The 18884-nt window shown below is 34.9% G+C and overlaps 2 protein-coding genes across 2 annotated transcripts in view; one reads left to right on the top strand and one right to left on the bottom strand.

The window, feature by feature from the left end:
* LOC123543813 (uncharacterized) overlaps positions 1-18884 on the top strand; it is a 453424-nt gene that overhangs the window by 315077 nt on the left and 119463 nt on the right. The gene's annotated exons all lie outside the window — the stretch shown is intronic.
* The window catches only part of LOC123544264 (uncharacterized), a 200719-nt gene continuing 183032 nt past the window's right edge, over positions 1198-18884 (bottom strand). The window contains exon 2 of the mRNA XM_053526071.1: positions 1198-3657. The gene's annotated coding sequence lies outside the window, so the exon portion shown is untranslated. The remainder of the gene's footprint in view (positions 3658-18884) is intronic.

Genomic DNA, 18884 nt, shown 5'->3' with positions numbered 1-18884 from the left:
GCGGACAAGTGGATTTTTAAATCTCACTTGTCCGTGGACAAGTGAAAAATATAAGGATTTCCACACCCCTGGGTACACAAAACTATGAATGTGGTCCAAATTTGAAGGCTGTAGCTTGAAAATGTGAAAGTAGGTCACTAGGTCAAAATCAAGGTCAAATTTCATTTCAGAACATGAAACTATGCATGTGGTCCAAATTTGAAGCCTGTACCTTCAAAAATGTGAAAGTAGGTCACTAGGTCAATGTCAAGGTCATAGTTTTTTTCAGTGCATCTGATGATGGTGGGCTAAAAATGTGGTCTCTTGAGTTTAAAAAAAATATTTACATTGATACGACCTAGTGACCTACTTTTTGACCTCACATGACCCATATTCAACCTTGACCAAATTTCATGAAGTTCAGTTGAAAAATATAGCCTCTATTGCATACACAAGGGTTTTCTTTGATTTGACCTAGGGACCTACTTTTTAATCCCAGATGACCCATATTCGAACTCAACCTAGATTTCATGAAGGCAATATGACCAAATTTTATGAAGATCAATTGAAAAATATAGCTTCTATCGCATTCACGAAGTTTTTCTTTAATTTGACCTAGTGACCTACTTATTGATCACAAGAGACCCATTTTTAAACTCGAATCTGATTTCATTAAGGCAATCATTCAGACTAAATTTCATGAAGATCAGTTTAAAAATACAGCCTCTATCGCATACACAAGGTTTTTGTTTGAATTAATCTAGTGACCTAGTTTTTGACCCCAGATGACCCATGTTCGAGCTCAACCTAGATTTTATCAAGGCAATTACTCTGACTAAATTTCATGAAGATCAACTGAAAAATACAGCCTCTATCGCATACACAAGCTAAGTGTTGACAGACAGGCAAACGACAGACAGACAGACGGACGCCGGACATCAAGCGATCACAAAAGCTCACCTGAGCATTGTTCAGGTGAGCTAAAAACCTTATGGAACTTTAAGACGTTAGGTTACCCAATTTGAAGATAACCTACATTACAAAAAACAAATTTTCTCGCAAAGTGCTATGAAAATCCGGTAGAAAACGTATTAATTTGGTACATCTATGATTTGACCTAGTGACAAAGTGTTTGAACTGAAATGAACAGGTTTTAAAGACCTAAATATTGTAGATGTAAACTTTCTGGAAACGTAAATAAATAAAGAATAGAAAATGGAGCATCTGGAAATTTAATTATGTTTTCAATTAATTCTACATATTTTTATGGTTTTTTTTGAAATAGTGGAACTCTTGTCTGAGATTTCATCAAGGTCAACATTTTGACGTTTCATTAAAAAGAGTTCCTTAAGTTGTTGACACCAGACGAGAACGGAAATTGGACGATCGCAATAGCTCACTTTAAGCATTTTATGCTCTCAGATGTGCAAACAATAATACCAATGTTTAGATCAAAACCACAGTTACATACTATTAATATGTATTCTTTTTATAAATAAAAAAACAAATAGTAAAACTTAAAACAACTTATATACTAAGCCGTGCCATGAGAAAACCAACACAGTGGGCTGCTTCAAAGCATATAGCTATAGAAAAACCGTTAGCGAACAGCATAGATCATGACCAGACTGCGCGGATTGCTCATGCATACACATAACAAGTAAAACTCAAAAAAAGTTCATATATAATACAAAATAGCTAAAACTTCAGACAATATATCTACCATAGTCTATCAACTGTATATACACAAGACAACTGCTATAATTCAGATAGCAAACACATATCTTCCTTAAAAATAGACCTATATACAATATTACAATAATATATGTAAGCTGATAATACCCAAGTCCTGTTTATCATATAGTCCGTAGTCCCCCTTTCTAGTAAATCCAATTTGTGTTGGTGAAAATATTATTTTTGTGTAACATCTATTCATTTAAATGTAGAAATACATGTACTAAGTGAAACTTTAAACAACTTTAATCAGATATATAAAATTAACATTCCATTCAGTAAGTAACTCCAACAATTTAACCATACAAGTATTCTCCACGTAGAAGAGTTTTCAGTTGTTGTTTAATCAAAGACTTTTTTCACAATCACATGAAACAACAAGAATCTGCGTTCAATAAACGCTTGATGTCCCCGGTGGCATCTTTGTCGATACAAACCAACCTAAGTCCAAAACGAAGTCAAGGTCACACTGAGGTCAGGTAATGTTTGAAGATGAGGAATGGTCACAGGTTTCATATGTACTAGTATTAATTCCTTGTTGTAAGCGGTATTAATAATGCTAGATGAAACGGTCCCATTTGGTTAACCAAGAGATGGCCCATATAAAGCAATCTAAGTCCAAAATGAGGTCAAGGTCAAACTGAGGTCAGGTATGTTTGAAGATGAGTAATGGTCACAGGTGTCATCTGTATTAGTATCAATTCATTCTTGTAAGCGGCATTGATGCTAGACGAAACGGTCCCATTTGGTTAACCAAGAGATGGCCCATATAAAGCAACTTAAGTCCAAAATGAGGTCAAGGTCAAGGTCAAACTGAGGTCAAGTGATGTCTGAAGATGAGGAGTGTCCACAGGTTACATCTGCATTAGTATCAAGTCATTCTAGTAAGGGGTATTCATGCTAGACGAAACGGTTCCATTTGGTTAACCTCGTACGGACGGACAAACGGACAGGACGATCATTATATGCTTCACGCATCATTAGATGCCGGGGGCATAAAAATAATTCCTAGTTTTAACTTTTAATCAAAATTATGAAAAGTCCGCTACGTACTCTACAAGGTCTTCGTTTATACATAATTAATATTGTAACGGTCATATGTTCTTCCCAGTGAAATTATGAATGTCGTCTGCCAGAAACAATTTATTTTCTACAGAGAGTACATATAATATCTCTTTTTAGAGGACTCCAACTTGAAAATATTAGATGTTTTTGTATATGGCTACGAACTATGCAAACAAATACTGATTTTGGAAACGACATAAAAAACATGCCTCACAATATATTTGTTTCTTAGAACAAAATAAATTTTAATACTTAAACAATTCAAACAGAATCTATTTTCCTCGCCGTGGTATGTCAAACATAGCAAATTTCATTGTACATTGTGTATTCCATAAAACGGCCATTTCCAGACATTTTAAAACTAAATGTCCTAAAATAAGAATTAAACATTAGTAGCAATTATCAAGCTTTTTTTAAAAAAAATGTTGACTTCTGACAGCGCGCGTGACTATTTGAAACTCTTTCACATAATGATAATACTAACTAACGTACATACATCTGTACAAAACTTTAATCCAAAAGCGATTTGCGACAAGTGAAAATAAGACATTTCTTGACCAACTAATTTAAGTAAAACAGTATGATTTGTCTTTGGTAATAAAAAGCAATAATTGAAAGCAGCTTTTCCTCACAGACTTCTGGGTATAATACGATTATACTCCTGCAACTTTTTGTTGTTCCATGGCCGGAAACAAGAGGTCCTGCCAAGTATGTTATGGTGTGTGTAGGCAAGCCACCGGAAGTTCTAGAAGCATTGCGACAATTTGTAAATTCACGTATAATATGGCGATGTACAAGTAGCCTCAATACAGGAAGCACGTCTATGGTTTTGAGGTGTTGGCGTCGATCTTTTAACTGAAGTATAGAGGAAAACTGGACCTGAAAAAGACATTGAAAATTATATAATTAACGTTTTTACTACCATTTACTATCGTCTTGCTGCGTATATGTAACAATGTAAAGATCATAATCAATTTCAAAATATAAGCTTGCATTGCTTCACAAAAGCATTAGACAAGTTTAAGCATAGCTCGCATAAGACATTCAAATCCACGGACATGTTTAACAACGTTGAAATATAACGTACAACATCCGTATATGTCGGCAATATTTTAAATCCATTTATAAATCGACAAAAGATATTCAAATCCACGGACATGTTTAAGAGCGTTGAAATGTAACATACAATATCCGTATATGTGGGCAATCTTTAAATCGACACAAGATATTCAAATTCACGGACATGTTTAAGAACGTTGAAATATAACATACAATATGTGGCAATATTCCGTCGACATAGATCGACATACGAAACACAAATCTGCTGGCATATATTTAAATTTCGAGCCAGCTGAACGTTTGACATTCGCTGAATGTCGAGCTGTCCTGACATCTGACATTCAACATTCAATTATTACGTTTTTTAACAGCTCGTAATGTTTTTTTTTTTTTTTTTTTTTTTTTTTTTTTTAAAAAATGCGACTGCCACATTTTTCATTATGAACATACAATATATCAATTTATTGTTAAATCCTATTTCCTTTAATTGTTTTCTCCAATACTTGTCAAAGGTCTGAATATTGATGCAGTAACAGAATATTTTATTCACTCCATTCTTTTTTATTACCTCCCTTTATAGGTCTTACTGTCAAAGTGCAGAATTCAAAGTAGCATTTTTCTAACCAAATAATTATGTATATCATCTATTTGTAAAGCTGCTGCATCTGATATCAATATGAAATTTTAAGCCTTATAGAACATTAAATATTAGTCACTAAATTTACTGTTTAAAAGTCTCGGCAGTCTACAAAATTACTTAAAGGCATCACAAAATAACTGTACAACATGTATTCTTTTGTGTTTCCATGATGGTAATTATACATGATTTGCATGAAAAATATGAAATATGCAAGAATTTAGTTTCAAATTTACAGTGAGATATATTAGGCCAAGACGATGTGTTTAGTGCCTTAAAATTTTATTGAATTTATTGTAGCAATATGTACATTAATCAATGACCTTGACCTTTGATCTATTGACCTTGAAATGTTAAACAAGATATATCATCTTCTGACCACAGGCAATTATCCTTTGAAAAACGACGCCTATTATCGATGTGAAACCGTTTTCAGTCTCAAGGTCACTTAGACCTTGACCTTGGATCTTTGACCCTTAACACAACAGGGGTCATTTAATGTATACATGCCATCATCCTATGAAGTCTGATGTCTGTAGGTCAGTCTTTCTGCAGTTACAAAGGTGAAACCATTTTCTGTTTCATGGTCACTGCGACCTTGGCCTTTGACCTATTGGACCTTAAAACAAAAGGGATCTTTTACATGCAATCATCCTATCAAGTTTGACGCCTGTAGGCCAAAGAATTTTATAGTAACCAACGTGAAACTATTACTATTTTCAGTCTCTAGGTCATTGCGACTATGATCATTGGCCTATTAACCCTTTATACAACAGGGGTCATCTTCTGACCACTGGCAATCATCCTATAAAATCTGTCGCATGTAGATTAAAATCTTTCTCAGTTATTGATCAGGATACGTTTTCAGCTAAGTTGACTGCGACCTATACCTTTGACCTATTGACCCTTAAATCCACACGGGTCATCTACTGACCAGAGGCACTCATCCTTTAAAGTTTGGCGTATGTAGGTTGAAATCTTTTTCAGTTATTAATTAGGATACGTTTTCAGTCTCAAAATGTCTGCGACCTTGACCTTTGACCTATTGACCGGTAAAACCACAGGGGTCATCTTCTGACCAAAGGCAATTATCCTATAAAGTTTGTCGCATAAAGGTTAAAAAAAAATTCAGTTATTAATCAGGATATGTTTTCAGTCTTAAGGTCACTGTGACTTTTGACCTTTGACCTTTTAACCTATAAAACTACAGGGGTCATCATGTGACCACAGTCACTCATCCTATAAAGTTTGGCGAATGTAGGTAAACATCTTTTTCAGTTATTAATCAGGATACGTTTTCAGTCTAAAGATGACTGCGACCTTGACCTTTGATCTATCAACCCTTAAATCTACAGGGGTCATCTTTTGACCTAAGGCAATCATCCTATAAAGTTTGGCACAATTATCTATTAAATGTTGAATTATTTTTTCAGTTATTAGTCAGGATACGTTCTCAGTCTCAAGATGACTGTGACATTGACCTTTGACCTACTGATCCTTAAAACTACAGGGGTCATCTTCTGACCACAGGCAATCATCCTATAAAGTTTGGTGCATGCAGTTAAAATCTTTTTTGGCTGTTAATTATGATACTTTTTCAGTCTATAGGTCACTGTGACCTTGACCTTTGACCTATTGACCGGTAAAACAACAGGGGTCATCTTCTGACCACAAGCATTATCCTTGGAAGTTTGACGCCTTTTAGGTTAAATTTTTTTTCAGACTCAACTGAGACTAAGAATGTTTTGTAAACATCGGGTCAGTTATCAATGGGAAACCATGTTCAGTCTCAAGGTCACTGCGACCTTGACCTTTGACCTTTAACACAATAGGGGTTATTTATTGACCACAATCAATCATCCTATTAAGTCTGACTTCTGTAGGCCAAAGTATTTTTCGGTTATCGACCTAAAATAGTCTTCAGTCTCCAGGTCATTGTGACCTTGACCTTTGACCTTTTGGCCCTTAAAATGAAGGGGATCATTAACTGACCATAGACAATTATCCTATGAAGTCTGACGTCTGTTGACCAAACTCTTTTTAGTTATCCATGATAAAAAGCGTGTAGTTTTCTTTTGTTCTTAATAGGAAAGGGACGGACAGACGGACGGACGGACGGACGGACGCGCGTTCGAACGAAACGGTATTTATGTGACACCCCCATTGTTCTCTCTATTGTTCTAACAGTCACATAAAAAGAAAAAGGTCACATAAACAGAACGGAATGAATGACATCAAAGAGAAAGTACCGTTATGCAGTCACTTAACCATCATTTCGCGGGCACGGACAGACAGACGGACACACTTTCCGACTAGTAGATGCAGGCACGTTATGGTGCGGGAGTGGAGTAGGTTGGAGGCTTATAAAACTTTCAACATACTGCATTTCTCAAAATGTAAAAAAATAACTATGGTCAATTTCATGGCATAGCTCGATGAAGGAATTCTGTTCTCAAAGAAACATTTTTCACAAAAATGGCCCCGTTTTACATGACGGGGCTCAATTCTATAAAAACTGTTAAAAATATTAAATTAACTTTAGAATATAATAAATAAAAGCAAATAAAATAACTTACCTGTGTATTAATCCTTATATATAGGAACATCCATTTTTTTCCTCCATTTCCAAAAATTTGTTGTCACTATTTTAACACGGTGTATTATATACACAAATATTATGTCATTGTCATATGTCCCAACTGTGTGTAACATATTGTTAAATGGAATGTTTACAAAATTTTTACACTATGGTCCGAGTTTTGATCAAAGGTCAAGGTCACAGGAGCCTGAACAGTGACTTGAGAACCACTAGGCCAAGAGTGTTGAAACTTAGCGGGATGACTGGACATGCCATGTAGATGATCCCTATTGCAGCCAACCATTAGTGTCTCTTTGACTTTCGCTCCTGACCCCTATTGACTTCTTACCTATAGGACTTCGCATTGGGGGAGACATGCACTTTCTTACAAACGCAATTTTCTTCCTTGTTTTAATAATGCTAAGATGATGGATAAATTACCACAGAGACTCAGTAACCGCGGATCATGGTAACTGATAATTTTAGAATATAGCTGGATTCAAGGTAATTTTCAAATAGAAAGTGAAAGTTTAATTTGTCATGCCTATTTTTCCTTTCTATTGATAAGTTCAACTTGGTTATTATACACAAACACTAAAATATAAAACGGTTCATGTTTCAGTAGACAATAGTGACAATTTTAACCAAATTAATGTTACCTTTGGAACGAACATCGTGGGCACTGAGTCACACCTTAAGATGTCAAAAAGTGCTAAAACATTTACTTGTAGATTTTGATTTTAGATTTTAATCTTTATTTAAGTCTCTTCAATGTAGATCACATATCATATGTACACAAACAGAAAACAACATTAACAAGAAATACATTGCCATTCAATTAATGAATTATAAGAGACTATGCACAATGCAAAACAAATACATTTCATTCAGAAGTTTACACAGTTATCTACAAAATAAAACCAAGGAGAAGCTGCTAATCGTTGTTATAAAAATTAATTAAGACTGGAAATATATGGTTAAAAAACTGAAACAAGAAAAAGGGCGCTAATGCACGATTAAAAAATGTTTTACAAAATCAAATATCACCCCGGTCAGACCGTAGATGAACTGATTAGCAGCTACTTCTTGGGATGGTGTAAAATTAGATTCTAAGCACATGATTAAAATAATAACTATACATTATTTACACAAATAAAACATTCTCCTATTTAAAATATTATGGCAGGTTTTGGCACAAAGTCTGATCAAGGAATGGTTGGTGAAAAGTACATTCAGTTTATTTAGATCTGGTAAGTGAAAAAAGTTCTGCTCAACAGAAACAGCTTTCTGCATCAGCATTATTCGTAAATCGGAGTACATAACACATTCCAACAAAACATGACTCTCGGTTTCTACTGCATTACAAAATGGGCATGTACGATCACGGACTTGTAGATTTTCGTACCTGCCTGTCTCTATTCTGATAGGAGCAACGCCACAACGAAATTTACTTAATGCTGCCCTATGAGAAGAGGGGAGAATAAGCTCACAATATTTCTCAACAATAAAATCAGTCTTAAAAGTACTATATGTTCTAAGCTTGTTTCTTCCTCTACCACTTGCACTGTCAGTTCTACAAATTGAATTTTTCCAATCTGTTACATATTTATCCATAACATTGTTAGTAACCTGTTTCATAACAAAATGTTTTGATGCACGATTTTCAATGGAAACACCATTCACTAAATTACATTGAATTAACTTTTGCTTAACTACAAAATACCAATTTTTACAAGAATTTCCAGCTTTACCGTCCGCCCAAAGTGCTACTCTCTTATTGACTCTAGACGGCGCAGTGTTACACAAACGTGTCCATAGACTAGAAACTGTCTTCCATTGGCGGACAATAGGAGGTTCCCAAGCCATTTCTCCCGCCAAAGCCGCATTGGGAGTATAATTTCACACGCCCAAAAAATGTCTCATGGCGCGATTTTGCACGGCATTGATACAAGAAAATGACCTGTGGCCCCAGATTGAGGAACTGTAACTCATAATCGGCCAAACAATAGAATCATATGGAACTCCACCTGCTTGTTTACATTTGGCAATAAGTAAACCGAGAGCTCGACTAGCACTTTGAGCAGCTGCTTTTGCTGAGATATTATAATCAAGATGCTCCTCAACTAACATACCGAGATAAATATATTTTTTAACAATAGCCAAGTTCTCACTGCCACAGGTGAATACTCTATCAGAACACTGCACAGAGGGTGGACGAAAATGCACAACATTGCTCTTTTTACAGTTTATAAACATATCGTTACAGTTACACCAGTCGGATAAAGCATTCAGTAATGTTTGCAGATCATCGGCATTTTCCGTTGTATGTCAGAGAACTTGAAAATCATTTTCTATTTAACTCAAGTCAGAGAAACATTAAGCAGAATGGAACAGAATGAAATTCCATTCCCAACCGAGCACCACTGCACGGAAGATGGTAGGAGCGACTAATAAGTCTCACAAAAATAGCGCTGAATAAAGTTCTAGGATGCTCCCTCATTACCATGGAAACAATTTAGACGGTCGTCAAGGAGAGCGGAACTATGCTAAGCAACATACCGCTAACTTAGGTGTCATTAAGCGTTGAAGACGTGGACCCATTGACGCCGTCATCTCTCCTCTGCGGCCAGATACTGACGTCACATCCGTATAACACCATTGCCTTCGACTTTGAAAACAAATCCAGATTTGACGAATATTCTGCAGCAATTAAGATCCGCGCTTCTTGGCCATTTCTGGAAATGGTGGAGGAAAGAGTATCTAACAGTACTGCGTGAAACCCAATTTAAATTTCACTGATAAATTTCAGTATTTCACTGAAAAGAATGAAATAAAAGCGGAAAATTCTAAATTAATCTATTTTACAGGGATGTCTGTGTAATAACGAAGAGTTAGTATATTGTAGTAGATGTCCATCAATTTTAACACTGCAACCCAAAATGCTCTGAAAACAACAACAACAACAACAATGAAATAATATAGTTACCGATTGCTTGTAGAAATTAAAAACGTGAATTTAAAAACGTGTAGCTTTTGAAGGGTGTGATCAAAATGTTTGTTAAAACGTTCGTTGTATGCATCAAAGAATTGTCTACATCAGTTCCTTTTTTTTTTCAAATATCTTTCATCATAATATTAACATGCGGATGTGTTTTAATTCTACGGAGGAAAGTTTGCTTAAACATTTTTAAGTATGTTACACCGCTTTCCTGCAAAACAGCTATTCTATACAGCGAGTTACTTCAAGGAATCCTCTTGCTGTACAACAAACTAAATACTTTCGACTCTCAGGGAAAAAAAAACGAGAGGGATTCATGACAAAAGGAAGGACAAGGAAAGACATATTACGTTTGAGTACTGATTTCTTTTCTGTATATAAATAAACTGGAATGAACTGAACAGTTTAAGACTGAATTAAGAAATGTGTTCTTTAAAGGAACTCTCAAGGTCACGTAATTGTCCGCATTGTGTTCAATTGTTCCGGAAATCCAACTGACAATACAAACTTACTGAACAGTAAGTAGTAGGGCATCTTCTTGTGCGTGACAAATGTAAAGTTGCTGGTAAATTCAATTTCGGTATTAGATCCGTACTGACACTCGGTAATGTACGTACAATAACGTATTTTCCGAAAGAGATTTCAGCATTCTGCTGATAGTTGCTCGTATAAACTACGTAAGCACCCGAATAATAGCGAAATAGCATTCGGAGAATACGGAATCGAACGGCAATTGCCGAATGTCATCACGTGTCTATTACCTTAGCTACTACTTGCTAGAAAAGTACTCTGCAACAGGATACACTCATTTTGCCATTTTATTTTAGAGTGACGTTTCTTAAACTATCATGGTGCAATGAATGTTTGTCTTATAGCTACTATTATTTTTTATTTCATTTTTATGATATAGTGTGTGTTCATTTGTCAGTATTTGACTGCAGAGTTCTACAGCAGAAATAACAACAAACGCTTTCATTTTGTCAGTGAGGTTATAATATAGGAATGACGCATGTTTTTCCTGTTATAACATCTACCCAGGGATTGTAATTGCCTAACCCGATAAATCTTTGAAAACTGACAAATCTCTTGTTACCAGCGTTTCCAGAAAATAAATTCTACAAGAGAAATATTTCAAATTCGTGAAATATGTTATATGAAATAATGTAAGAATAAAAGTAATGTCGATAAAATTACATTTTTAATATAGAAGTTTAGAAAAATGATCTAAAGTGACTTCGAACCCGTGGTAACGTTTGTGAAAGTCAGAAAACTTTCTATTTCACCACAGTGTCATCGGCTTACTTAATAGATTTTATTAGAGAAAAAGATATATTTGAGCCACGCCATGAGAAAACCAACATAGTGGCTTTGCATCCGCGCAGTCTGGTAACGATCTATGCTGTAAGCTTACGGTTTTACAAAATGCTCTAAAAACGAACAGCATTGATCCTGACCAGACTGCACGAATGCGCAGGCTGTTTTGGATCCATGCTGGTCGCAAAGCCACTATGTTTGTTTTCTCATTGCGCGGCTCAATTTTAGCTGCGGAAAATTTACTAAGGAATCTGGTGGCGTTTACGGATCTATATTTCACACCACCCCCTAATTACGAAGACCGCGAACAATGCGAGAACGAGAAGGTACAACTTCAGTGTCAAAGAAACATCACAGAGAAACAAAAATATGATAGATTTATGAACACATTGTACATAATTTAATAATTTAGATAAGATTTATATTTGGACTACTTGTGACCAGCGGAGGCTTACAATCTATTTGGAGGCTTACATTCAATTTGGTAGTGATCAGCCTAAACAAGACCGTAAAACTCCACTTCCGGTTCCGGTATATTACATATAGAGCGTTCCGGCTATACTCAATTCAATCTAAGGAATGAACGCTCAAGGTCTCTTTTGAAAATGAAATCAAATAATTAACAATTCCACAAGATGATTGGCGCTTAAAACCATGATTTATTGATATGTAAATTAGACAGATTTGATTGACAGTGCCAGACCCAATTTTTGTGAGTTTACGGCATTTGATCTGTTCGTACAGATCACTAATTGGTTTTAAATGTTTCTGTCGCTTGCTCTCGAGTTTTTATTGTTAGAAAATTATCTTGGTATAGAAACCAAATAAGCCAAAGTTGTGCATTATAGGGGATAATATGAAGTGTGCAGCATTCATTTAATATAAAAGTACATTGTGTGATATTTGTGGATATAATAATGAACCAGACTTTGGTCTTAGACTGAGTTAACCGCACTTTTGTGAGTAGTTCTTATAATCTATCTTTATTTACGCAAAGCTGAATTTGCATAAAAGATATTTTTTGACCCGGCTTTCAAATATTTCTGTATATTTGAACGAAATATTACCAAAACAGAGATCTACTTGTTTATGTAAATTTTGAAGAAAAGATGCATATACACGCCCGGTAATCTCCAGAATCATAACTTTTCGGTTATGTATGAAAATGCTTCTGCTGTGATTTCCGGTTATGATGGTTTTCACGTAAAAACAGTGACACAGGTAAGGAATTCTTACGTTTTCTTTCTATTATTACTTTAAATTAAAAATCAGCGAATGCTATTCGATGCACGATTGAACAACTATTACATACATACTAGATTTTCCGTGCAGTGACCAACTTTTTGCTTCCTGTCAACTTTAGAAGTTGTACACATGATGCAATTTTAGCGTTTCTGTGCCACCCATACCGCTTTCTGCTATTATTTTTCGAACATATACGTTTTCTTGTGGCAAATAATCGGCGTCAGTCGATCAATGTTACAGAAACGTTTCAATTTATTCCCACAAAAATGTGCGAGAGCGTCGTTTACGACGGAAATATTGCAGTTTATTAGGTGTTATGATTCGGTTGATGATGTTATGATTCTTCAAAGGGGGTTATGATTTTTCGTGTAACAATATCTGCCGTAGGAAATTCAAAACTATTCTGTCATGAAAAGCAAAATTAAACCATGGATGTGCAGATTACCATGACTACTTTGAGTGTCATATTTGTTGTTGCTTATATCATTTCCATTATCTCAGTTGTTTTACGATAAAATCGCGCTTTAAATTTTCATATTAGAAATTATATCGTAGGAAATTTCAATACTTTCAATTCTCATAACTTCTTTTTTAAAGTACCACATATACAAAAAAGAACGACATTTAAAGTAAATATTAAAAAAATATGTTCTAAAATTAAGGAACGTGGAATTAAAAAGGACACTCGTGCATCTGAAATGTGTTGTCTGTCATTGCTGTTTAAAATCTTTAGAGGAAGTCGCATTCATTAATGCTGTAAGGACTTCAACGGTTGCCCAGACGTCTTTGCTTTACTTCTTTATGCTGTGTAATTGTGCTGTTATTGTAAATATGTAAAATAAAATATGATTAAACTAAACTACGTCTTTCATTTCCATTTATATATAAGAAAAAGAAAAGAAGACACTAACTTACAGCTACACAATGAAAATCCATAAAACTTAACCTGAAGTACATTTTCATACTCTTGAAAAAGTCTACAGTACACTTAGGTCTACTCGCAATTTCAAACAGGTTAACTTTCAACCCAGTTAAAAGACATGAAAGAGTAAATCCAAAGTAGTGTTGTTTTTGGTTGCGGGTTTATCCCGCTACCAAAGTTACAAATGTATTTCTGACAATCATATAGCATCTTTATTTGATTCCAAATCACATCCAAAAGATATTATTGTGCTACACAAAGTAGTCCCATTCATGAACAATGCGGATGAATCATCAATGATCAAGCAGTTCTTACTCAACCTTTATTCATTCACACTGACTGACCATTTATCAGTGATAATAAAGGTATTTCAGCCCACGGTTACATCACTGACTTCCAATTGGCAATTAAGATAAGTTCATATAAGGTTAAGCAGAGTTACTCTTAGATATGAGGCGCATTTGTATTTGTTTCTTATACATGTATATTTATAGATCGGCATTTTAATAAAAAATAAGTATAGCAAAATTCGCAACCACCAGACATCCCACGGCTTTGATTTTCAAATGCAACCTTTTTAAAATAATGCTTACATGAGCAAATTTTGTTGATTTTTAGATTAGAAACAATTGATTTTTTTAACAACCTGATTTTTTTGTGGTCCAACGGACCAGCTAGCTTTCAGGATTCACTGCTCCGACCGAAAATACACTGTCCTCGTGTCATCGGACCAGCGTTTGTGTGTCGATCCATGCATTTGTGGTTAAATTCCGTTTCGACAGATATTGTTTTACGAAGAATCATTACCCCCTTTGAAGAATCATAACATCATCAACCGAATCATAACACCTAATAAACTACAATATTTCCGTCGTAAGCAACAAACATGACATTTTTTGTGGGAATAAATTGAAACGTTTGTGTAAAATCGATCGACAAACGCCGACTTTTTGCCACGAGAAAACGTATATGTTCGAAAACGATAGCAAAAAGCGGTATGGGTAGCACTGAAACGCTGAAATGTCATCATGTGTACAACTTCTAAAGTTGACAGGACGCAAACAGTTGGTCACTGCACGGAAAGTCTAGTATGTATGTAATCGTTGTTCAATCGTGCATCGAATAGCATTCGCTGATTTTTAATTTAAAGTAATATTAGAAAGAAAACGTAAGAATTCCTTACCTGTGTCACTGTTTTACGTGAAAACCATCATAACCGGAAATCACAGCAGAAGCATTTTCATACATAACCGAAAAGTTATGATTCTGGAGATTACCGGGCGTGATATATCATTTCTGTGAATTTAATCATCGTAGAACTATGATTATTGCCTGTTAGAATGTTAATCATAGAATTATGACTTTGGCCTGTTAGATTGTGTTACTTATAGATATATTGACACGCGGATCGAGGAAAGATTGATTTTGTAAACAGTAGCGGAATATAAACATCTCATTTGAGTACCAACATTGTCAGAGACGTAAATGAAATATTATTGTGTCATGTAGGCTATAAGAATTGTTGAAGAAATATATTTTAGTGAGTGAGTAAGTGAGTGATTTGGGTTTTACGGCGAATCGACACAAAATGGTCATACGAGAAGAAGTCATATTGCAAACGCCAAGTGTAAAGCATAAACATCGATGTAAAAATATAAAGCATACCTAAAACATCCATGTAAAACTGTAAAGAACACTATGAATAATGTAAAATATATCTAAAAACATCCATGTAAAATGTAAAGCATATCTAAAATCAGTTATGTATAAATGTATATACGTATGTGTTAAAATATATTTTAGATATGTACTCTTGATGCCAAAGTGTAGTTGTTTGTAATAAATAGATGGGCCTATTTCTGTACAGATCAACTTAATGCATCGAGGCTTGTCTGTACTTTTAGCTCATAACAATACTGCGGTAAACGCCGAGGATAACGAACAAGTCACTCCTTACTAAAGTAGCAGATGCCAGTTTGAGGACTTTTCGCAAGCCGGCCAGAGACCGTCTTCCTTCGATTCAGCAGAAATCAGCTAAACAATGTGATTTGAAGGGAAAAAAAACACATAGTATTCATGTATTTGTATGATTTCTTAAATTCCAATAGAAATATTTGCTATTTATAAGACTCTGTAGTCCATAGTGCCGCACATAGGTTCGCGAAAATATGGACAAATTTTCTGAAATATTGCCATATTTGGCGTTGTGCTAAAAGTTAGGGAAAATGCAGGAGTCCAACAATGCACAGTGCCTTGATCACAAACCTAGCCTGTACCTATACTGCATAACAAAAATATCTGTCAACAGATTACTGTTTTTCAGTACTCATTTTTGAATTAGGCCTCTGTTGTTTTGACATTTGCACACAGAGCCAGAAATTAACACTTACAGTTTCTCATCTGATCAACTTCAGGACACTAATTCCGTTCAGGTCGGCTGAATACTTGTCAGAAGTTTTTTGAATTGCCACTAAGTTACACAGCACGAAATCAACGCATTCCGCTTTGAATATGATTTTGAAACAGGGCCTTCAGTTTTGACAGTTACCTTTATTTTAAGATATTGACCAATTTACATCTAAGGCCGGAAACTACCAACAACTACCTAATGAGAAACATTTCCTTGTTACTTTCCTTGAAAAGTTGTATGATAAAGTGTAAGAATAACCAAATATAACATTGGCCCCTTTCAGTTGGATTTCTCTGACTTTTTCGTTATTACCCTTGCCCATGATGTTGCGGTTTATACAAATAAATATGACATTTATGTGTAGGTTTCTTCATAAAAAATGATTAATCAAACCTAATTTAGCACAGCCATTAAAAGAAAACCTGTCCTTAATCGAATTCCAATCCAATGAAAATTATTAATTAGATATTGCTATGAAAATTACAAGTAAATCAACGATAAAAACAGAGGAAGGACCAATCTTAACTGAACAGCAAAAGAAACTATCCAGATGTATACTGTTATTCTATTTAATAAGAAAAGACTTAAAGTTATAAATTTGACCTGTTTTCTTCTTAATGCATTACACTCGAACACTTCACGTGGTAAATTTAAAAAATCAACCAACCATGAAATCAGAAGTCCCAGAATAGACGTTTCGCACGAAATTCATGTGCGCGTGTAATTAACGATATTTTTTATATTATTGTCATTGGAAACATCGATGATTGACTGACTAGAAAAAAAGTATGAAGTTAAAACAAAAAAAAAATTGTTGGTTGTATGGCACGGCTGAATCAAATTCAGCGCGAGCGCGTAATTGGGACGTTTCAATCAGCGGCAACTCGCAGAAAATATGGCCAGAATTTCGTGCAAACTCAATGTACTGACTTCGCGGTTGATTTTTTTTTATTCTTCAAGTCTAATGTTGTATGAAGAAAACAAAATTTTCAAATTCATAAATAGTTTACCTGATTGAAATTCATCAAGCAACCTTTCCATCGAGATACCACTAGCAGTCCCTTGGGCAGTCTCTTAATACAGTTTCGACCAACGTATAATATAATGAATTCTGACATGGATCTTATAAAATGCAGTTGTATTGAGATGCAGCGTTTGTACATTTCTATGGACAAGTTAAGCAAAAGGCGTAAACGGTTAAAAACTATCTTTGTATCATGCATATAGTGATGGGTGCTCTACACTTTTTTTTAAATATTTCTTCAGCTATACTTACATGAATAGGTTATATTTTTGTGATTTCACTTGAATTATATTTAATTAACGCAGTGAACAGCTTTCTGCACACCTGACACAAGTACTAAATTCATACTGCCTAGATCTGATCAGAGTTACTGGCATAAGAAATTTCAAAAACATTTGAGATCTAGGATAATGTCTTTTCAAAAGGCATTCGGATTAACTTGTTTATACAAAACCATTGACATCACTTTTAGAAAACGAATGTATTTTGTTAAATCTTCAAACCATTCGCACAACTTCAAAGCCTATACTGTCTTTAAAACATGTTAAACATTAGCTTTGCGCTAATCTTTTTTTTTTCAGACCATTCGAGAAAGGTTATCAATCCGTAATACAAAAATTAGATACTTCTAAAATACAAGTTTGATGTTTATCATTCATGTGTATGATAGGGGATGAAAATGCCCGACTCGGTAACGTTCGTATATAGTTATTCGTCTTTGTTAGCTGCATAATGCGGGACAATATTTTATGTCTTCTGGTAGTCCACAGACTGGTTGTTTGCATGAGTAACAAAGCACCCCAAATCAGTGACAGAAATTTGTAAACCATGCCAACAGGTTTCTTTTATTTCTTTCACTCAAAAATAATGCGAGAAATGATTCTTGTTATTTGTGAAAAATAAATGAGTATTTAGTTTATAAGATAAAGACATTGGACAGACAACGGAACAAATTTTCATTTATTTAATAATCATAAATGTAGGCTGAAGATCAGTAATTCAAATCCTTCTTTGTTTCATATAAAAAAAACGACAACTTCAGGTCGTCTTTACGTATCTTTATTGAACATCATCTTATCCTACACCTATTTTTCATGAAAGTTCTATCACAAATTAACGAAAAAAAAAATGAAAAGAAAATAGGGGGTTGAATAGTTCCTATATAGTGAAATGAAAGTCAGTTGTGGTCTGCTACCCTAAAAATGGGCGCGTATTTGCTTTTTCCGCGCAATAAATACCTACTTCCGGTCTCGATCTGCAATACTAGTCATGCAATACTTGCCATGAGGGGTGTATGAACATGAAAACCGTCTAGTAGTGAAAAAGTGTGATTAAAGTACTAATTCTGCGCAAAACATGGGAAAATTAGGATCTATTTATTATGGACTTCTTTCGACTAAACTAAACCACGGAAGCACATTTTCGACCGAATTACTGACCTTATTTCTGTACGAGAACGCGGAGAATATGTCACCATGTTGCCGGCTTTCCTTAACTTTTGCATAGTTTGTCATGTTTCAAATTTGTAAAACCAAGGGCGGATCCAGGATTTTGTGTTGTGGGCGCAGCTAGTGTGGTCTGGGGGCATGCCCCCGGAAAATGTTGGAAATAATGGATCCTTCTGAGGAACTTTTATTTGGTATTTTAAAAGGACAGGTTTTGTGACAAAATTAACAAAAAAAAATACTCAGACGTCATTTTCAGCACTTTAGAGCATTTCAGTGATATGAAAACCGTATTAAGGTCATTTAGTATGACATGTCTTCTTTTCAAAAATAGAAAAATGATGACATGTTATGTTACATGTAAGAAAATATTCCGTTCTGAGAAACATCTACAACAACCGTTTAGCAATTACGACTCCACAAGTAACTGCCATCTTCCCCACATGAATAAGAGGTGGAGGATAAATGATTTCA

This window comes from Mercenaria mercenaria, chromosome 16 (genome assembly GCF_021730395.1).
Source record: "Mercenaria mercenaria strain notata chromosome 16, MADL_Memer_1, whole genome shotgun sequence".
Classification (NCBI taxonomy): Eukaryota; Metazoa; Mollusca; class Bivalvia; order Venerida; family Veneridae; genus Mercenaria; species Mercenaria mercenaria.
Note: the sequence above shows the minus strand (reverse complement) of the source record. Positions and strands in the feature narration are given on the sequence as shown.